This window comes from Panthera leo, chromosome C2 (genome assembly GCF_018350215.1).
Source record: "Panthera leo isolate Ple1 chromosome C2, P.leo_Ple1_pat1.1, whole genome shotgun sequence".
In the NCBI taxonomy this organism is placed as follows: Eukaryota; Metazoa; Chordata; class Mammalia; order Carnivora; family Felidae; genus Panthera; species Panthera leo.
Genome location: NC_056687.1, coordinates 145,728,392 through 145,751,518, shown reverse-complemented (window position 1 = coordinate 145,751,518; position 23,127 = coordinate 145,728,392). Strand labels below are relative to the sequence as shown.

Sequence of the window (23,127 nt, the reverse complement as noted above, 5' to 3'; positions counted from 1 at the left end):
GGCAGCTGGAAGGGACAGGCTGGTCCATATCCTTGTTCTTTCCCTCAGAAAAGATAGAGCCACACAATGACTATATTTTTAAGTCAAGAGTAACTTCATTTCTATTGAATTCTGAAAATTAAAAGATCTGTTCTGTATAGTACCATATGGATTTCTTCCCCCCACCCCACACCCCCCACCCAGCTTGTTTTCGTCAAGAACAGAGGTGGATTTATGATGAAACTAATGAAGCTTAAACTTTGAGACTTTCCCAAAACCATGGGAAAGGTTTTGTAAAGGCCATGTCTTTACAGTCATGTTTTTGTAACATGACTCTAACTGCTCTGTTTCAACTAAAACTAGACCACTCTCTCTTTCCACTCTGCCAGCATCTCCATCATACTGTTCCTTGTAACAAGTGGCTGCAGATTAGGGTTCCAGCTAAAATAGTAATACATATTTACATGATTTGCTGACATAGGTGTGTATTTATTGATAGTTGTACCATTATAGGAATGGCTTCTAGAAAAATCCCATTTCAACTCAACCAACTTACTCAGAGCTGTGGCACGCAGTTATACAGGTTCCAGAGGTTGTATTATGAGTTGAGGGTATCTCATGGCACCTGGCACAAGAAATATATAGGTAGGTGGATCAGTGGGTTAAATGTCTGACTTTGGCTCAGGTCAATATCTTGCTGTTCACGGGCTCAAGCACCATATTGGTTCTGTGCTGACAGCTTGGAGCCTGGAGACTGCTTCAGACTCTGATTCTCCCTCTCTCTCTGCCCCTTCCCTGTCCTCTCTCTCTCTTTCTCTCTCTGTCTCTCTCAAAAATAAATAAACATTAAAAGAAATATGTAGGTAGTGGAGCAGAAACAAGGCTTAATATGTCTAGTACTATAAACTAGTCTATATAAAGAAAAATCGTCCATAGCTTACAGCTCATACAAGAAATATCACACATATTTTCTCAAATTTGATGTCCTTGTCAAGAACAGAGGTGGATTTATGATGAAAAATTTGATCCTAAAATTTGATGACCTTGCCAATAAAAGGTTGTAAAGTTGAGAAAAACTTTGCCAAACTATCAAAAATAAAAAATAAATAAATTTTGATTAACCATGCCAGATGAAAGACTACATTATTTTTCTATACTATCTATAAAAAGATATATAATAAAATTACTGTCATAAAAAGAAATGATCCAAGATTTTACTGTCAAAAATGTAAGGAAAAGTATGAAAGAGTATCTGGCAGTTAATTAATACAAATATTTAATTTTTCTAGATTTTGTCATCATTATAGTTGCACATTTTATTAGATTTACAAGTTGTTGTAATTTGTCTTCTCATTCTAAATATTTATTTTTGTTCCTAATTGGTGTTTGTGATTGTGTGTTCTTTTACATTGAAAGGGCCTCCAAACAGTAGGAGCCTCCGTATGTGTAGAGATTGAGAGCCGTGAAAAATTCTGGGTGTGATTAAGAGCCTCCAAATGGCCCCCGAACGGTCCCAGGCCCTTGGTATTTGTGTTCCTATGGAATTTCTTTCTCTTGAATGTGGCCTGGACTTGGTGACTAACTTTTAACAACCAGGATAGGACAAGAGTGATGGGATACCACTTCAGAAAGTATACGTTAAGAAGAAAAATGGATTACACTTTTCTGTGGGGGTGTTTCTACCTCTTGGGAGGAAGCAGCTGACATGTGACCAGCCCTGTGGAGAGATGCACGATAGCCAAGAGCTGATGTCTCTGGCCAATAGACAGATTGAACGTGAGGCCTGCCAACAGCCATGTGGTATGCTTGGAATAGAATTCCTCTCCCTCTGGGAACCTGGAGGTGCCTCCTGACTAACACCTTTGTCATCCAGACCTTGTGAAAGACCTCAGCCACAGGCATCCAGCTGAGCCACACCCAGATTCCTGATGCCCAGAAATGGTGAGATAATAAAATGTTGTTTGGAGTAGCTAAGTTTTCAAGCAATTTGTTACGTACTAACAGATAGATGATTAATATATTGGGGAAAGATACAGATAATGTAATCAGCTTGTTAAATCCTTCTCAGATAGCATGGAAGGGATATTGTCTTGTTTGATGAAATATCCTTTCCTAATACTGCTGGGAATCCTTTTCCTTGTTTCTCTTTATGTTACGATACAGGGTTCATGAATCAGCATAGTATTCACATTTGCCCTTAGTGGTTGATGAACAGTTCATAATGTTAAAGAATTTGCGTTATTCTTAAGTCTATAAGTATGTGGATTTAGGTGAAACATATATGAAATGTGATAAACTTGTTTTCACTAAAAACTAGACATATACTGAATGTTAGAATTAGGAATTTTTTACTTTTAAAAAAACATTTAAAAATATTTTGTTCTGTACTTAACGACGTTTTTTAGTTTTTTTTTTTATTATTTTATTTATTTATTTATTTACTTATTTATTTAGAGAGACTGAGAGAGAGAGAGAGAGAGAGAGAGAGAGCTGGGGAGGGGCAGAGAGAGAAGGAAACAGAGGTTCTGATGCAGGATCTGTGCTGTCAGCAGGGCTGGATGCAGAGCTGGATGCAGGGCTCAGACTCATTCATGACCTGAGCCGAAGTCAGACAATTAACCGACTGAGCCACCCAGGCACCCCAATGTTTTCGATGACATTTTTAAAAGTTATTTAAGTAAATTTCATTGTAAAATCAATATTCATGAATTGTAATTCTATTTTGCTTGTTAAATTAGTATATACTTTTAATAAAATCTGTTTAAAATCATATGTATAATAATTTCATTTTTGAAGGTTTTACATTTATTTTACTTTAATTTTTTGATGAAATAATATTGAAATTTGTTTATTTGGAATACAATTACTTTTTATTTTGATCCTGTAGATGATTAAAACAAAATTATATCAAAATGTGATTATTTACATAAAGATTTTGCTGAAATGAAGAAAAATATAATAAATTTCATGGAATAAACATATCAAATGTTATGAATTGCATATAACTCTATTTTATCATTTACTTAAACATGGCTGGCCATGGGGCGCCTGGGTGGCTCAGTCGGTTGGGCGTCCGACTTCGGCTCAGGTCATGATCTCGCGGTCCATGAGTTCGAGCCCCGCGTCGGGTTCTGGGCTGACAGCTCAGAGCCTGGAGCCTGTTTTGGATTCTGTGTCTCCCTCTCTCTCTGACCCTCCCCTGCTCATGCTCTGTCTCTCTCAGTCTCAAAAATAAATAAATGTTAAAAAAAAAAAAAATTAAAAAAAAAAAAAAAAACATGGCTGGCCCATCAATACAACACACAAAAACACACATTGATAGTTAAATTCAGAAATGTTTGAAACTAGGGGCGCCTGCGTAGCTCAGTGGGTTAAGCGTGTGACTTCGGCTCAGGCCATGATCTCGCGGTTTGTGAGTTCGAGCCCTGCATTGGGCTCTGTGCTGACAGCTCAGAGCCTGGAGCCTGTTTCACATTCTGTGTCTCCCTCTTTCTCTGCACCCCCCCCCCCCCCGCTCATGCTCTGTCTCTCTCTGTCTCTTAATAATAAATAAACGTTAAAAAAAAATAAATGTTTGAAACTATCTGTCAAAAAAAGCCATAACTTTATGTATAATTTTCAAGTTTGTCATTATGATACACATTTCAGAGTAAGAGGATGGAATATATTTTACTTAACAGTTTGTTATTGTTATTGGTAATTTTAGAATGCTTAAGTATATAGCATGTGGACACCATTGGTATTCCTGCTCCGGGTCCTACAAGTATTACGAATAGATGTGCGCTTTCTGACAACTCTCTATAAAATTTCAATATCATCCATACTCTCCATATATACTTCTTGCCCTTTCTAGTTTTACTTTTCTTTAAAGCCCTTATCGGTATTTTACATGCTATACATTTTGCTTTTTATTTATTGTTGCCTTTTTTTTCTTTACTAGAATCTAAGTAAGCTTAATAAGAGGAAGGATTTTTGTTATTCTTTTCACTGCTGTATTCTCAGCACATAAAACAATGTCTAGAGCATAGTGGTCATGTATTAATTGATTCTTCAATCACAAAAATATATATTGAATATCCCTTATGCTCCCGCCACTGTTGAATTCTATTATTTGGTACCTGGAAAGTAAAGATAAAAAAGGACATAAGAAAGTCTACTGTTTTTAATTAGAGAAATGAAAGAATGAAGTTATCTCATCCCAAGGTTACATAGTTTTCTTGAATGGCAGTAGAGTATAAACCACCAACTACTCCCATTTCCCACTAGGGGATTCTGTTCAACCACTGGTTTCAACGTTTCAATTTAAAAATCATAACATTATTTCTTCGTCACTTGTTTGTTGTTGTTGTTGTTGTTTGTTTTGTTTTGGTAGCCTGTTTAAGAATACAAGAAGTGATTCATAAATTCTTTAATCCCTCCTGGCAGCAAGGTTGTTTCTGGGTCCACATAGTTAATTGGTTGCCTCATTCCAGAGTAAAGATGGATGTGAATCAGCCTTAAATGGTAAGTCCCACTGTTTTAAACTACAAAGGCTTTTATGTGACTAAATTCTTTTTCCCCTACGAAGGGAATTCACACACACACACTGCAGACATCAAAGGCTATTTGCAATTAAGCAAGATCTTATTGTAAGGCTACTCATGTACTTTTTGTCACACAAAATAAAAAACTGAGCTTAGTTCTGAAGTTCCATACAGTTTTGTCATCATCTCCCGTCTTAATAGTAGCACAAGCAGTGTTACTTTTATTTGTTTGTTTATTTATTTAAAGTATATTTATTTTGTTTGAGAGAGAGAGAGAGAGAGCAAGTGAGAAAGCACAAGTGATGGAGGGGCAGAGACAGAAGGAGACAGAATCTGAAGTGGGCTCCAGGCTCTGAGCTGTCAGCATAGAGTCCAACGTGGGACTTGAACCCAAGAACCATGAGATTATGACCTGAGCTGAAGTCTGACGCTTAACCAGCTGAGCCACCCACGTGCCCCAACAAGTACTGTTACTTTTGAAAATGCAAGTTCCTCAAAAAGTTAAAAACAGAACTACTCTATGATCTAGAAGAGATACAGATTTGAAGGGGTACATGCACCCTGATGTTTATAGCAGCATTATCAACAATAGCCAAACTATGGAGAGAACCCACGTGTCCACCGACTGATGAATGGATAAAGAAGATGTGGTATCTATACACAATGGAATATTGCTCAGCCATCAAAAAGAATGAAATCTTGCCATTTGCAAGGATGTAGGTGGAGCTACAGTGTATTATGCTGAGAAAAATATGCCAGTCAGAGAAAGACAAACTCCATGTGATATCTCTCATATGTGGAATTTAAGCAACAAAACAGATGAACATATGGAAGGAGGAAAGAGAGAGAGAGAGAGGGAAACAAACCATAAGAGATTCTTAGAGATAGAGAACAAACTGAGGGTTGATGGAGGAAGGTGGGTGGGGGATGGGGTAGATGGGGGATGGGTATTAGGAGGGCACTTGTTATGATGAGCATGGGTGTTATCTGTAAGTGATGAATCACTGTATTCTACTCCTGAAACCAACATTGCATTCTATGCTATCTAACTAGAATTTAATATTTTTTCTCAACGATGTTATTTATTTTGGAGAGACAGAGATAGATAGAGCATGAGTGGGGGAGGGGCAGAGAAAAGGAGACACAGAATCTGAGGCAGGCTCCCGGCTCTGAGCTATCAGCACAGAGTCTGATGGGGGGCTCGAACTCATGGACCCGAGATCATGACCTGAACCAAAGTGGGACACTTAACTGACTGAGCCACCCAGGTGTCCCAACTAAGCACAATTTGAATAAAAAATTGAAAACAACAGCAACAACAAACAGACTTAGGATCCTGAGTTTTATTTCCTGCTCTGCCACTATTAGCTGTGTGACCTTGGGAAAGTTACTAGAGGTTATGTATGCAAAATGACTGACTCCATAATTGGTAGAGAACTTTTAAGAGCTTTCAAAATTGAAATATATATTTGTAAATTAATCTATTTATACTTTTACTGACTATGCCATATATTTAACATATTTATAATTCAATATACTTATAATTTATATTCAGTATATTTATTTTACATATATATTTCCTAATTTATACAGAGAAAGGAAAGAAGGAAGATATAGGGAAAGCAAAGCCAGCTTAAAAACATGAGAACCGATCGTTTAATCCATATTGATTGATAGTAAATAAAATAGATGAGAGGAAAAAGCCAATCTAATTCTATATTTAATTGTCCATTCAGTTTAGTCAAATATCATTTGACCCCCACGTATGGACACATAGAAGACCATCTGCCACGAGGTCTGTTGAATTCCCTGATTGCCTGTAGCGTCGGGCAACAGCCTCTGCCTAAGGACAGAAATATGTGCAAAGAAGAGATTTGAGAGTCTGATAGTTAATCAAAGGCCCAGATGGATGGGCAAGGGTTTTCAACTTAGATTGCTTATCACAGCAAGAAATGGGAAATAAACAAAATACCTATTAAAAAGAATTGGTTAAATACAACGTAATAATGAGATATATCCATATAGGGTGATCATTAAGGATGATGTGATAGAAATAAATGTGTTTATATGGAAAGATGCTTATGATATATTGGATGAAAAATTAAAGTGAACGTGAGTGTAGCTGATGTGATTCTGTCTTCATAGTAGAAACATTACATGTGAATACAGGCAAATATATTTCCTTTCTCTCTTCTCTCTCTCCACTCCTCCTCTTTGCACATGTGCACACATGCGTGCACACACACATGCACATACACCTACAGAGATACACCAAAATCTTTACAACATTTATCTTTGGATGGTGGGATTATGGATGATTTTATTTTTTTTCTTATGCCTATGCTTATTAGAAAGATTTTAAATAATGAATATTATTATCTGTACACCAATATTTAAGTAATAAACAAATAAGGAAAGCAGTCTTGCTCTGTCCTCAAGCACTGAAGTTTGAGAAATCTTTAGAATTTTCCAGGTCAAGACTTACATGCCTAATAGAGAAGAGCGGATTCATCCTTTCTTGCCAATAGGGTGTTGACCTTTTAAAGATTCTCCTGGCAATCCAGTTACTGGGGAAGTTAAATACTAGCTATATAATAATTATTCCTTTGTTTGACATATTGTTGAATAATCCAAAACACTCGTTCGTGCCTCATTCCTTGATTCAGCCATCCAGTAAATATTAAATACCAAGCATGTATTTTAATATCATTTTAATTATTATTTTTATTAAGTACATAGTATACATTAATTATATATTATTTGATTATTATATTTGACTCTTATGTATTAAACATCAAGCATTTATTAAACACAGGTTTGGTTCAGTGCTAGGCAATAGGGTTATAAGGGGTGGGGAAAAAAATAAAAGCTAGGCATTGTCTTTTCTTCCATGAGAAGCTAAGAAGATCATTCCCTATTTTGAAGAAGATTAAACCACAGCACAGAAAATTTAGGTGACCTGCTAAGTTGCTCAGCATTGACTAGATCACAGATCTTTTGAATTTTATGACAGGGCATTTTCTTGTATGCCACGCCAAATAAAACGAACACAACCAAGATAAAACCCAAATAGTCAGTTTTCTCCTACTGTAAACTAGAACAAAATTAGGAAAGTAAGAAAAAGAGAAGTTCGCCATCCTTAGCTAACCACTGTTAACAAGGTGGCATGCCAAAAACTTCTCTATACTTCTATACGGACAGTGTGCTTTTGTAAAACACAAGCAATTAATTCAAACATGAATACATTAGCATAAGGTATACAATAAAATGCATACCGATTCACTTTGTTTCCATTAACATAAGGCTAAATCTTTTTCATAGATAACTCACTTAATTTTAAAAACTCAAGGAGTTATTAATAGTTCAGTAAGCAATGACACTCCTCATATATAAGGGGGTTTCATATATAAGCTATGAAATGTATCATTTCACTACTCATATTTTTACAATTAAGATGAAAGATAAATATTGTCCATTAGCAGTACAATATCTTCATCATAACTGGAATCATATTTGGCATCTAGGTGTCTCTCTACACTCTTCACATTGACAAGGTTATGAGATTTTGTAAGAAAGAAGGCATAATAGTTTAAAAAATTAAAACAGACTACCGTCTTCTCTCGTCTTCTTCCTGCCATCTGGTTTCCTCAGTGGTGTTGATGGACAAATGAGTTGGCTTCACGTCAGATAATAAAAGCCAAAGGTAGATGTATGATAATTCAAGAAAAGTGGCAAAAATATAACCCTGACCATATAGGACTATATAACGTGTGACTTGATTTTTAAATGCCATCAATATATAGTATGTTTTTTTTTTATGAGAGTTTTCTTAAAGAAAAGAGATTCACCATGACATTCTAAGACATAGGGTAATTAGGACGCACACACACAGGGATGTTAGATTTCAGTGGAAGGTCACTTGAACCTTTAATATTAGGTACAACTGGCTCAACTGGCTCCTGTTCCCTGGGTTAGGGAGGTACAGGTAGAGAGTCCTCACTGCATCGCTGCTTTGGGCTCCAAAGGTGGAATTGATAGTCTCAGGGCTACTGCTGCCTCCCATGTCCTTGGATCTCATATACTCTCTCCGCCGCCTGTCCACATCCACTTGACTTCAAGCTCGATTCATTTTTTTTTAATCTCTAAAAGGAATTCATATGCATCAAACTATTCATAAGCGTAACACCAGAGTAGGGATTTGCTTTTCAGCAACAAAAACAGCTTTTCAAGGAGTAAGTAGGCATCATTCCTCCTTAGTGGCATTTTGCTGGCCACACCAAGTTGCAGCTTCTCTCCTGTCTTTCCTTCTTGGGTGTCTCAGAATTCTTTCTCAGTCCCTCCCTTCTGCATTGCTCTGGAGTTCAGATTCCATCTGTGATCACACAGAGCATCCCCATCCCAGTCCTGCAGACTTGGTATCTGACCAGACCCACATCACACTCTGTCTCCCATTTCACTCAGCCTTATCCAAGTATGTCCCAGATCAAGATAACTTCTCTCCCAAAAGATGTCCGCTGTGCAAAAAAAATTTTAAAAAAAGGCATTTTTCTTTCTGCACAAAGCTTTCTCTTTTTTTTAAATGTTTATTTGGTGGGAGAGAGCGTGTGAGCTGAAGAGGGACAGAGAGAGACGGCATCCCAAGCAGGCTCTGCGCTGTGAGCGCAGAGCCTGACTCAGGGCTCCATCTCGCGCAACATGAGATCGTGACCTCAGCTGAAATCAAGAGCCAGAAGCTTAACCAGCTGAGCTGCCCAGGAGCCCCAAGTTTTCTCCTTTTTTTATTCGAAGATGTACAATTCTCATATTTTAGCATTCCTGAAATCCAGATGAGTATGTATATACGGTAATAGTGAACTATTTTGACAATCAAAGACTATGGGTCTGGAGCTAGAAGGTAGCGATAATGACTCAAATAACATTTTTCAAAAAGAAAAGTAAGTTTGCTTTTGCCTCTCTGCCTCAAATGGCCAATGAGCTTTGTAGCAAAGCCAGGCTGGTTTCTCTGTCTCAGGAGGATAGTTACTTCTTATTTCAGGGGGTAATTAACGGTAGTCTTATCAACTGCTGGATCTTCAGTTCTGACAGGTCTTATGTGGCCACACATAAGACGGGTCTTATCTGTACCTACGTGCTCGACCACTGTGGCTTGGTGAGAATATGGGACCGTGTGGACTACGGTTCAGAATTCCAGCTGCCCGATAACACGGGTCCGACACACCTTAATGTGGCCATTTCAGAGAGAAAAGGGAATGAACTTCAGGACAGCGAAGCTTCTATTAAACAATCAGAAATTAATAGTGCAGAAACTCACTTTTAAAATGTCAAAATAGAATGTGCAATCCTTTTGGAGGTCATGGAGAGGACGTGACTTCTGTGTGACCCGCAGGCCGGATCCGGGCAGTCGGAGACTCCTGACCCCCTCCTCCGTCCTTGGAATGTACATTCCGCCCACTGTTTCCACGGTGGGAGCTGTTTCAAGGATACAGCCTTGAGAGAGCAATGTGGCACTGAGACTATCTGCAGGGGACACATGACTGAGTGCAGTTAATGCCTCTACATAAACTTTTTAAGATTCTGGAAGTGGGGACAGACATCTGCTCATCTTGGGCCACTCAAGATAAGCCTCTCATCTAAGTTCCCTGACTTCTTAGACCTGCTCCCTACCAATCTGGAGTGGGGGGCCTCTTTCTCCTACCTCTCCCCGCCCTCTGTGGACAGGGGGCAGTTTGTAAACCAACAGATCCAAACATGCCCAGAGCTGCTGCAAAGAGATTCTGAGCCAGAAGTGGCTCCCAGGCGTTCGTGATACCGACTGTAACACAGAAAACTAGCAGCGACACGGCCATTGCAGTAAGGACATGGAAAGGCAAGAGATGAATGTTGTAAGAAATGTTTATGAATGGTGAGAAGGAAATTTGCCATATTCTCTGAGCTAAGGCAGACCTGGTGTGGCACCATCGGTGCTCTCGCCACATCCCTCATACGAGCTGGTTGCTCATATCAAAGTTCATCAGTGTCTGTATCTTTGTGCGGGAGGGCTTATTTTCTCAAAACCACAGAAGACTGTTCTAGCCAGAGGCATAGGTAGCAAGCCAGAAATGTCAGAAAATTAGCAATTTCTAGGACCAGCACTCAACCAATGACCCTCTGTAGTGAACGTAATTCCAAGGTATGTGTTCTCCACTCCCCAATGTTTCTTCATGGAATTAAGCTCCAGATGCCCAAGTGATGGGTGGATGGCTCAATAACCACTTCTTTCCTCTCTCACTTCCCCAAGTGCCTGCTAGGGCTCCCTGGAACCCCCAGATAACTACTTACACTGAATTCTTGCTTCACGTCTGCTTCTGAGGAACCAAACTATGGCACCCACAATCCGACTTGGAAATTTTGGGTCTCTGTACATATCATTAAGATTCTTTGTTGATGACCTTGGCTACTAAAAGTGATTTGTCATTAGTCTTTGCAATTCCCATGTGCAGTACCAGAGAGTATGTTATGAAGAAGTGAAGTGGAAATTAGCTGATGATGTCATTTTTTGCCACATTATTTGTACTTGGCATTTGGGTTGGCCTATGAACATTGTTGAGAGACTTCAGTGTTTAAACATACTCATTTTTGGTTATTTCAGTGTCTGTGGATTTATAACTTTGGCAAGTGATTTGCGTTTATTTTTAATGGCAGATGTCCATCTGAAAGTTAAAATTTTAAAATGTTGACACATCCACATTGTGTAGAAAATGACCATTAACTTTTAACCAAGGTATGATCTCATATTATTACTTCTCCCTTTTAATGAAAAAAAAAAAAAAAAACAACCTACATTTTTATTATTTCCTTCAAGAACAAGTTATACATTTGGTTGAGATAACAAATAATATATAGAAATAAAATAATAGTGATTTTTTTTCAACTAAGAAGCTGTTAACTTTATGGTGCTCTTATAATCAACGATGTCTTAAAATTCAGGAAAATCGTGCATACATTGTATTAGCAATATGTGCTCATTATAAGATTTCCTGAAATAAAAACCCAAAAATATAAAGAAAAAAAAACCATAATCTCAACACTCAAATATAAACATTTTTATATTTTCTTAAAAAATTAACTTTTTATATATTTTTAATTTTTATTTTTTTTAAAAAAAGTGTATTTATTTTGAGAGAGAGAGAGAGTGCATGTGCACATGTGCAAGTGGGGTAGGGGCAGAGAAAGAGAGGGAGATAGAGAATCCCAAGCAGGTTCTGCAGTGTCAGCATGGAGCCAGAGGCAGGGCTTGATCTCACAAACCGTGAGTCAGACACTGAACCAACTGAGCCACCCAGGTACCCAACATTTTAAAGTATATTTCCAAACATCTCCTGCTCTGAGCTCATGCTCATATATATTGGCATAAACAAGATCACGTAAGACATATTGTTTCATTAAATACAGTTGTTACATGATAATGTTTCATGAATGTTTTTCCACTTATTCAAGATGCCAATATCTTCCTTGACAAGAACAGATGCTATGCAGAGGTTGAATCGATGAATCAGTGTATGATACTGATTGAGAGTACTTCCTGCTTTGAAGTAGAGTTCTTGGCCAATAGCATTTGAAATGTCCATCATTGTATTAATTATTTTCAGTGGCTACCTTTTTGGAGAAGACTATCCAAGCATGTATATGCAAATAGTACCCAAAAATATCCAATTAACGTTCTAATGCATCATTACATTAGGTTACATGCAGGATTGTAGAGAGGGAAAACAACCCTGTCCTGACCTTTGGAGCAAGTAAGACAGGCTCAGGCAAGTCCCCCAAAGTGGAGGACCTAGAACAGGTAGGGAGCACGAAAAACCAAAACCAAAACCAAAACCAAAAGTGGAACCATTCTTCCTCTAACTTACTGTGCAATTCTGGGAAAAATTTTCAAGTTCTCTGTGCATCAGTTTCACCCACTGCAACTGGAGGCCACTGAATCTTCTTTGTGATCATTTTGCTAGCCAAGATTTTATAAATTGATCAGTCTTTGAGTTCTGGCACACTGTAGTAGAACTGTATGGTTTCTGTCTGACCAGCTTTCCTTCCCCTGTTAACACAATCCATGCCTTCTTTTGGGGGAACTGCACGTTCCCCATTGCCCACCAGGAAGCTTGTGTGGGGCTGACCCCACCTCTGGCTCCAGGGCTGGGCGAGTCCACCAAGATACCAAATCCCTTTAATGACAATGATTGGTTCAGGGGTTAACATATGACTCAAGTCAGCCAATGAGCAACCTGCTTGGGAGGGTCTCCACCTGGGTTGCAAATCTGGTAGAAGATAAGTCTGGAGTTACTGACTGGCGGTTCTTTACTGCTTGGGGGGAGCTTATAAAGTAAGCAATAGGAAAATACACAGGAAAGCAGATCCTCTCTGTACTTATTTCTGAAAGTTTTTCAACAGAAAGAGGGCTAGGGGCTCCAAGAGCAACAGTGACTCATGAACCACACTGGCAGTTATACAAGGTGGTAAACAGACTTCAGGGAGGCAGGACCCCGGGCAGGAAGTTTCCAGCCTCAGTGATGATTCCCATGTTTCAAAGCTGCCATGGAAGCAGAGATCCACCACAGTGGCTTGGATAATGAGGATGTCAGAGCATTTGGGAACTGGCTCTTAGAAGTCCTACTCCTGCTGTCCAGACACCACATAAACCTCCTGGATTGTGGTGAGGGCTTGAGAGAGGGGGAAGGCTCTAAAATGTCTGCATTTATATTTCCTATCCATTTCAGTAAAGGCTTGATGTTGGACTTTAATTAGACTTTAAAAACTGTAAAAAAAAAATACAGAAATGTGACATGTCTTGCACACCTGAATTATTGGGCTGAGAACTCTGCCAGCTGCAGAGCAAGCTCCTTTCTCCTTTCCTTACATAGCTGTGTTGACTCTGTAGTGCCTGACACACTGTCCTGCGTGAAGGTGGCATCAGTGCAGGTGTGCGTGTTTAAAGGAAATGAGAAGAGGTTCGTGTTGTGAGGGGCAAACTGCTAAGGGAGTAGAGCGATGGTTGTGACAAAACCAGGGTTTCTGCTTGGTAGGGGGAGAGGTGATGCTTGGCTTGTTTTGTTTTTTTTTTTTTAATTTTTTTTTTTAATGTTTATTTTTGAGACAGAGAGAGGCACAGAGAGAGAGGGAGAGAGAGGGAGAGAGAGGGAGAGAGAGGGAGAGGGAGACACAGAATCGGAAGCAAGCTCCAGGCTCTGAGCCATCAGCCCAGAGCCCGACGTGGGGCTCGAACTCGCGGACCGCGAGATCGTGACCTGAGCCGAAATCGGACGCTTAACCGACTGAGCCACCCAGGCGCCCCTTGGCTCGTTTCTTAAAGCATTTGTGGGACTCAGCTCAGGCAAGCACGGAGGAAAAAGACATTGCATGAGAAGAGTCACAACACTGACATGTCACAACACTCCGGAGAATGGAAAAGACCCCATAAGCCAGTGTAAGTAGAGCTTAGAAAGGAGTGGTGGGACATGGGTTGATTTTAAAGGGTCTTGAAAGTTGGGCTAGATTCTGAACTTTACTCAATAAGTTACTGGAGCCCATGGGAGTTTCATAAGGAGGGAGTCACATGAATAATCTTTGGTTTACAGTAACTCTGATCATATGGTCGAGGAAAATGGTTCTTAAAGAGTGATCCCAGACCAGTAGTGTTGGCATCACCTCTAGGAACTTGTCTGAAATGCAAATTCCTGGGCCACACCCAGAGCTACTAAATGAGAAACAGAGCAATCTGGGAGTTAATAAGCTCTTCAGGTGATGATGCACACCCAAGGAGTAGTGTGAAGGGGAACGTGCCTTTCCTATGAGTCACCTGATGAAACTTGAATTTATTGCCTTTAGGTGTTTTAAGCCAAAGGTAATTCACCCTACCGTATGTTAATAGGTTGCCCACCGCACAAGCAGAGAAAGTAGAATTTATAATTTGTGTAAGGAACATATTAAAATGCGGCATTTCTTTCTCCTTCTTTACTGAATTCCACATGAACTATACAAAACACACACCAACCTCAACTATTTTTCTACAGAAATAAAATAGGAGAAAGCAGCATAGGGCAAACATTTAGCCACAGGCTCCTCTTCTCCCCACATTCTCCTGATTTCTAACTGGCTCACAGGGTTTCACTATAATAGCCCTGCTCTAGAGGGAGGTGGATACCTTCATGTGAATGTGTCACATTCAGAGAGACATCAACTTTGGATTTCTCCAGGGCTGGTTTCAAAGCTATTTCTCAAAACCTTCTCAAAATGTTCTTGATTTAATGCCCAGGAAATATTGGCAAGGATAAGGGGCACATTCAGGAATGCTGGGACTGCCAGAAGGCAGGCAGGCTTAGCAGAAGACCCTTCTTTGAGTCTTGCCAAGCCTTCAACCTGCTCTTTGGTGCACCGTGCTGCTGCTATAGAGCCCAAAGTTCTCCTATACTGAGGAAGCATCATGTGCTGGTAAGAGTCAACCAAGACTGTGGCCTCTGACCACTGGTTTTCCCACTCACTGGCTCATGCACATTTTGTTTCGTAGATGTCTTGGGAATGCAATCAGAAACTCCTGAATTTGGAGGGAACTCTCTAGGCCATGAAAGACTCTTCTTACTTTCTTTCCTGATAGATGCTCCTGTGGTCTCTTGAACATTTCCAGAGAGGAACCCACATTATTCTGAAGAGTATATAGCACCAGAGTATGAACATGTGCACATGCCCACATTCTATGTGTGGTGTTAGATTACCAAAGCAGGAATGCAAAGGAGTTCCCCGAGAACCAGTCTGGAGACACGGGATTGTCTATCTCACCTTATAAAAGGGATCAGAGGTAGCCTGAGTAGTGGGGGGGGGGGGGGCATTTCCTTAGAGAGGATTGGTGTTGTTATGCTGGGAGTCCCACATTCCTCTGTGACATAAAATGTTAGTTTCGTTGTGGGTAAGGATTCTTGGTTGAGTCAATTATATTATGTGTCTAGATTAGGGTTTCTGCACCCCAGCACTAATGACATTTAGGGCTGGATAATTCTTTGTTGTTTGGGCCTGTGTGTGCATTGTAGGATGTCTTGCAGCATCCCTGGCCTCTACTCTAGATGTCAGTAGCATCCTACCCTCAACTGAGATAATAAAAAATGTCTGGACATTGCCAATGTGCCCTGGAAGACAAAATTGTCCCTGGTTGAGAACCACTGAACCAAACTCTATTGTCTCCAACAATGATTGTGTACATGTATGTGGGGTGTGTGTGTGTGTGTGTGTGTGTGTGTGTGTGTGGCTACCTGCTTACTGACCAGGAAAATGAGGACACTTATCTTTATTTCACGTGACTGAAAGACTTTGCAAAGCTGTTTGTTGAGTTGGAGTGTCAAAGATCACTTTGCTTTGTCTTCTGCAGCGGCCCCCTTGCCTCAAGCCCCACTCCCATGTGCTATTCTAGACTTAACTCAGACATTCAGAGCCACACTGTCGGAGGTCTGGGGAGCTTTGTGATCTATAGATTATACTGGTGGGAGTGGGGGAAGGAAGGAAACAGACTGTAGGGCCAGGCTTCCTGGTGGCAGGCAATGGTTTTCTCTGAGTGCTGAGTTTCACATGATAGAAGTTTTTAAGAGGCAACATTCTATAAGAACAAAGTTGAAGGTTGGCCTTCCATTCCAGAGCTAGGTATTATAAGTGGGGGCCTGGTGAAGGATTTCATTTTACTTGTTGCTGAATTATTTCTCCTTGAGTTATGGGGACTGTCAAATTCAATGTAAACAGTAAATGTTCTCCATACGTTAGTTCTTGTTAGTTACCCCATTTTCTTAGATCTACTACCCTTATATGTTCTGGGTGGTGGTGCTGTGGGGATAAGGAAGGAAGCAGGAAGGGCTGTGCTGGTGAACAAAGCCATCATCTCTCAACTTTGTACACTCCTTTCTTCCATGGCACTGTGGCTGAGAACTTATTTCTGCTTTGCCAGTGAGTTTCTTGTTAGCCTCTGACAATAGGGTCCTAGAGGGATTCAGAGAGACCTCAAGGCTGGAGGAAGGGCTTTATTCTTCCTGTTTGCTTCTTCTCTGTGTCATCTGGGCAGTGGTTCACCATCAGCAACAGTTGGCTTAAGGAGCAGCAGTTAGTCTCTATTTGCAATTCTTGCCTTTTTCCCTGAACCAATGCTATGGTGGAAACACTCCACCCCTACCAAAGAGATCAGTACCAGCTGGCTGCTGCTATCACCTTGGAGACCTGTGCTCTGATTCCGTAGGGGACCTCGTCCAAGCTCCGAAGGCCTTGGTGCTGGCGACAGCACCCCCTTTTCAGGGCTCTGAGCCCCAAGCTTCCAATAGCCCAGTTTCCTCCCTTTATCCCCCCCTTGTCTTAGGCATGGCAGCTGCTTCCTATGGTTATTATATCTGTATTACCTCAGTTTCCCTTTTTTGACTTTTTAGTCCTCTGTACACATTTAACCAACTCCTTATATTACATTCTCTTCATTAAAGTAACCAGTATGGTATCTGTTTTGCTGGCTGGACCTCAAAAGAACTAAGAGACTAGGGGTTTGTCTACATCATCTCTCTGATGAGACCTGCACAGTGACTGCAGTTCTGCCTCAAGCCATTCAGTGATTCTGAGTGTATCCAACAAGACCAGCAGGAGAGACAGCAGAGGACTTTGGAGATAGGCTGACCATGGCAGGAAGGAGCAGGGGGATGCCTTGGGGACAAGGAGATAAGCTGGGACACCCAGGAGAAAACCCCCCCTTCTATCCCAAATCTATGCGAGATTAGGCTAACTTCTTTGTTCTTCACAACAAACTAGAATCTAATCAGGTAGATTTTCACATGTAATAAGGAAAGAGAGTAGCTCATGAAACTTTTGTTCAGTATCACATACATGCATGTGTGTGTGTGGACTGGCATGTAATTTAAAATGATTTCTTTTATTGATTGTGTGTCTGGAAAAAAATGAAAAAGCAGAGGGAGGTTGACATTTAGGATTCAGGTAAAGTCACATGAGACTTCTGTGCAAATGACTGTACCATTATTCATTCAGACTTAAAGGCTCTCTATACACTGAAAGGACTCTCGGTAGATCGTCCCAGGGCTCCCCTAACCTGGGAAATGGAGGGCCCAGGAAGGCCTGAGGATACATGGCCAGTCTGTGGTCCTTGGACCCTGCCTCCATTTCTTGAAGCTTCTGTACCAACCCTGGCTTTCCTCGTCTCTTGCCACACTTGCTCTATTTTGGGGCCATCAGGCCATCCCACCCCTGTCCACTAAAATGAGTGCAGAGTCGGAACTTACCATAGTAACTGAAGCAAAATCATGTCTATAAAAACTTAGAGACATATCCTTTGAAATACTTTAGGCCCTGTGATAAGTACTGTTAGACTTCACCCAGTCTGGTGTTTTCTAGACTTTAGGGATGAGTGTTCTCTTTCTAAAACTTGTTCTATTCCTAATAGCTACACACACATATACACACCTTTTTGAACAATCCCAGGGGACAGGTATCTGAGGTTAGGATGCAGGTGACCTCTCAGACACCAGCACCAGCGGGTGGCACCCTGTCACCTCAGGAGTCTGGGTCTTGTCTAAAATGTCTATTCACAAACTGGCCATGTTTGGGCAGGAAACTGAAAGGGAGGTCTCTGAATAAAAGGGCCTAGACCACCCTAAAAATTGAGAATGGGCCTTTCTTCTAGAGTTTATTTTATTTTTTTAATGCTATTTATTCGAGAGAGAGAGAGAGAGAGAGAGTACATGCAAGTGGGGGAGGGGCAGAGAGAGGGAGGCACAGATTCAGAAGCAGGCTCCAGGCTCTGAGCTGTCAGCACAGAGTTTGATGCGGGGCTTGAACTCATGAACCACGAGATCATGACCTGACCTGAAGTCGGATGCTTAACCGAATGAGCCACCCAGGCGCCCCTAGAGTTTTTGAAAGGGATGCTATTACAAAAAGACTAGTGGCAAACTTACCTGTCTCTGAGGATCCACGTTCCTGTTGTTGTAGGATGTTTTTATCGAGACGCTCCTGCTCAGGCCACTGCCCTAACTTAGCAGCACCTGGCCCTGTGATTATACTGTGTGTTCCTTGGAGAGCTTCAGAACTTCCTTAGCACTCCATCACTCATGCTTCATTGTGGGGCTGAGCTGCACTGTGTTGCTGAGCTTGTAGAAGCTTTTTCATGCTAGGGCTAAGAAAGGAAATAGTTGCCTTAAGTGTAATTAATGAAGGGCTCAGGAGATTCCACTCACAAAAGAACACAGTGGGGAAAGATACTGTTTGGCCGTGATTTCACTTTGTTCTTCTAGACTCCCTAAATCTTCGGCCACTTTTAAAATTCCAATTCTGTGTTGAAACTTGGGTTAGATACATAGAGATTGCCTGATCTCACATTACAGGCAAGGAGAGAAGAAGGAAGGCGTTTAAATGACTTATCTGAGCTCGTTTAAGTGGTTATCAGCAAAGCTATTGGACATAGCATTGATTTCCAATAGATAATTTGTCTTAGGAACATCAAATATAATCCATGGGTAAGCAGCACGCTGTATGGCAGGAGGACTGCAATTTCACAAGCACTGACTTGGCATTGAACACTTAATTTAAAAGTCTGCATCAACTGGAAAGCCCCGAATGGAATATCTGGCTCAGGCTTCAAATGGCTTTACCCCCACAATACACTGCACTGATGAATAGGGACGTTGTTACCCAAACAGTTACAGACACACAGCATTGTTTCCTTGCTTAGGTGGCAAATGGGCAGTTGTGGATACAGTTGTATTTGCATAAAAATGGTAATTTCAACAAGTGAAGATCACCTTAGGCCCATATAATATCTTAATAAATGGCGTGATCCCTCCACCCCGTTGGTATTCAACATACATGATTTCAAATGCCACGTGTGTTAATGCATTGTTCACTTGGAGAAATGGGATGCTAGACTTGGAAGTAGAGTGTTCCTCAAACTTTATGTGAGCTGGAGACCTTGTTAAAAATGCGGGTTTGGGGGCGCCTGGGTGGCTCAGTCGGTTAAGCGTCAGACTTCGGCTCAGGTCATATCTCATGGTTCGTGGGTTTGAGCCCTGAGTCAAGGCTCTGTGCTGAAAGCTTGGAGCTTGGAGTCTGCTTCTGATTCTGTGTCTCCCTCTCTCTCTGCCCCTCCCCTGCTCTCTCTCTCTCTCTCTCAAAAATAAATAAACATGGAAAAAAAATTATTTTGAAAAAAATGTGGGTTTGGATCCAGTAGGTCCGAGTAGGACATGAGATTCTTTGTAACAAGTATCCAGCTGAGGGGGACACTGCTGCTCTGTGGCCCACACCTTGAGTAACAAAGATGTTGAAGGCTCATCTACAAAGGTGAGTAGTGGAAAGATTATAGGGCCTAGAGACAAAACTGTAGGTCCCTTGTTTCTACCACTCACTAGATGAATAATTTTACAAAACCTTGATCCAGTTGAGCAGTAGTTTTCCAATGAGCCAAACGAGATCCTACTGATGCTACTTGTTCCAAACAACTGGGAAAATCCATGGGCAAGTGGTTTTGAAAAGCCAGGCTGTGTAAATAGTTGCTGGCTGTGGATACCATCCGACCATGCACTCCCATCTGAACTCGTAAGGGAAAATATGGTTGGTAGAGAAAAGTTCCTCAGTAAAATTCAGAGACTGGGTTTCCCTCCATGTGCACTTTGTAATAGCTTGGTGGAGACGGCGTCCTGTGGGAAGCGGCTAGTGTGCCGACAAGTACAAGAACACCTTTAACTATCACGCGTCGTGTTTGGTCTTGTTGAGATTTAATTCAACTGGTGACACTCATAGGCTGCGCTACAAAAACAGCCTGGCAGTCAGTAATGGCCACGCACACTGTTTACTTTATTATGGACTCAGGACTCTGATGGGCTTTCCAGACGATGGTGGGTCTTGAAAAGCTGCCACTGTGGGCTGTGCAAACACACAGTGTGCCCAGGTGAACCTCTGTTTGGTTAATAGGAATCTCGCAGCTGAGCAAACCCAAGGGCTGTGTTTGTAAGGTCTTCCTTCCCTTCCATGGCAAACCAAGCGGGAAAGCGAATTCCTTTGGGCTACCCCAAAAGATGCCTCTCTCAGGTAAATAGCAGATTTGTGAAAAACTGTGTCCACTCCTGACCTATTTACATCACAGATGGCTTTCCTGGTGCATCGTCAGCTGCCCATGTATGATAATGTAAAGGATAGATTAATCTGTTAGATAGTGGTCTCATTTCGACCCCGTCTCCTTCCCCATCCACCTCCTAACCCTGACTAAACACTGGGATATCATCTAAATAGAGACAATAAGACCACATCAGTTTACAGTCCGTCCCATTTAAATGGAGTGGGAATGATTTCATAGTAATACCTTTCAACAGCCGATATAACTAACGGAAATGAGGCCATACTTTATTCTGAGTGTCCAGGTAACAAGTTTTTACTCACAAGAAAGTATCTCAGTGATGCAAGCTCATATTCAGTGTTTATTCTACGGAACCACCTTAAGACTAAAGCAATAATAACAATCTCCCTTAAATTAATAAAGAGAGATTACCTCTACCTCTAGCAAGTGCTTTACAAATATTTTCTCTTATAGGCTTATCAGGGAAGAGTGTATCCACAGAGTTTTTCAAACCCTAGCTCCTCCTCATTCTAGTTTGTGATCTTGGGTAATTAGCTTACTGTACTTCAGCCTCTTCATCTGTGAAATGGGGGTAACAGTAGCTCATAGAGTCATTATGAGGCTTAAATAAGATATTGTACATGGATGGTACTTAGCACAGGACTTGGTACGTAGTGAAGTTCAAAAATGCTGATAATTCTTACTGTAATTGTCTCCATGCTAGCCTGCTGACATCACAATATTACCTATAGCTTAGCAGTACATCTTTTCTGGGTCCAGGAGTCTATAGAAGCAATTTTTAGTGTCTTATAGGTGTCTGGATTCTGTCAATATTGGTGCTTATAATCTTGAAAGCTACCATTAATTGGGCAACATGGCACCCGTTTATGAATTACCGGTATGAATTATCAGGGCAACCCTAAAATGTATTCTCTTCATACGCAGATGAGGAAACCAAGGTTTAGAGAAATACTCGGTAAGTTATAGAATTGGGAGTTGAACCTCTGGATGTCTAACCTTTGTGCCCCGTAGTCTGACGTGCTAATTATAACTAGCATGTGTACTAACGCCCAGGTGTCTCGTACCTGCTTAGACTCACTCATACCCAACAACTATACAGTGCTGGAGTATTTGGGGACTTTTTAAGGGAGGGACATTTTTCCTCTAAAATACAGTAGAATTTGGAAAAAAAAAAAAAAAAGAACAGTAGAATTTAGATTGGTTACAACACCTGCCTATATGCAAAGAATCCCTTCTTTCTCAAGGGGATGTTTCTAATAGTCTCTCAGATATGCCTTGAATTGTAAGAAGAAAAGATTCACAAGCTGGTTTCATTTTGTCAGGGAAAATGTCTCTGTCTTCTTCAAACATTTACCTGTGAGTCTTACCTTCATCTGTCAGGGCAAGTACCCATAGTGTGATCTCAGAAGGCTCCCATGGCCCTCAGATCAGATCACCTCAACCTGCTCATCAATGCCCAAGTTCCTTCAAGGTGGCGCAAACCCATTCTGTCATCATAAATTATGTTAACCCATGGAAAAGCAGCAAAATAGCATGTCACAGAGGCAGCATTTGTGAGATCAAACAAATCAGGCTTTTGAGTTCAGTAGACTTGAGTGTGCAATCTGGATAAGCATGGACAAATTTCTCTTACCTTCCCTAAGACTCTTTAAAATAAGTCTAATAATAATTATCTCACGTTAACCATTGCAAAGGTTGAATGAAATAACATTTCTAAAGCCCTTAACTCAGCACTTGGAGTATACTAAATGTGATAACAGTAGCTATTGTTATTTCTAGTTACTTTCCAGAGAGTAATTTGGAATGAAACAGAAGGACCCTAGATACCTGTGAATGTGTGGCATGCTTTTGGGTGGAAGAGATAGGAAGTGGACAGAAGGATCACAATAGGGAGAGGTAGGCTTCTGAAAATAGTTCACCTTCCTCCTAGGACTGCTCAGGTGTGCCTTGCTCTGTACGGTCCTCAAATTTGATTGAGGACATTCTTGGAGTGTGCAGACCTGATCCCCCTTAAGCCACATCTCTAAAAAATCCAGGAACATCAACCTGTTTAATGAACGGAAAGTTCATCTTGCTCAGCAGCTTCTGAATTGACATTTTTCAGAAGCATCGGAAATAAGAAAACTTATTTTTCACCTAGATGATTTTAAAAGTAAATAGAATAAATGGGCCCTAGAAAGATGGTAGGAATAAGCAAGAATTTCTTATAACTTGAAAGAGTGACTGTGTGCTTTTCTTCCCAGACTACTTAGTAAATGCCCACTAGATGAGCGATTAAACTGGCGGGTGACTCAAGGTTTTACTTAATAGTCAATGATGTAGGGTGCTGAATTTTGGGTTGTTTTCAGGCTTACTTTAGAGTTCCTTTCCCAGAATATATTTTTTCAAAACATGGTTAAAAAGCAAGTACTCCCTGAAGAACAACACTCTAGATCATTCTTGGTTATTGACTTGGTTTTTTTGGGGGGGTGGGGGGGGGGATATCTGCTAATATCA

The 23,127-nt window shown here is 40.8% G+C and overlaps 1 long non-coding RNA gene across 1 annotated transcript; it reads right to left on the bottom strand.

The window, feature by feature from the left end:
- Nucleotides 1-535: 535 nt before the first annotated feature.
- LOC122230125 lies at nucleotides 536-22,083 on the bottom strand. Its single transcript, XR_006207292.1, has 3 exons — nucleotides 21,999-22,083; nucleotides 18,458-18,675; nucleotides 536-604 (listed from the first exon to the last, which is right to left on the bottom strand). It is a non-coding gene; the product is annotated as an uncharacterized LOC122230125 (long non-coding RNA).
- Nucleotides 22,084-23,127: the final 1,044 nt, after the last annotated feature.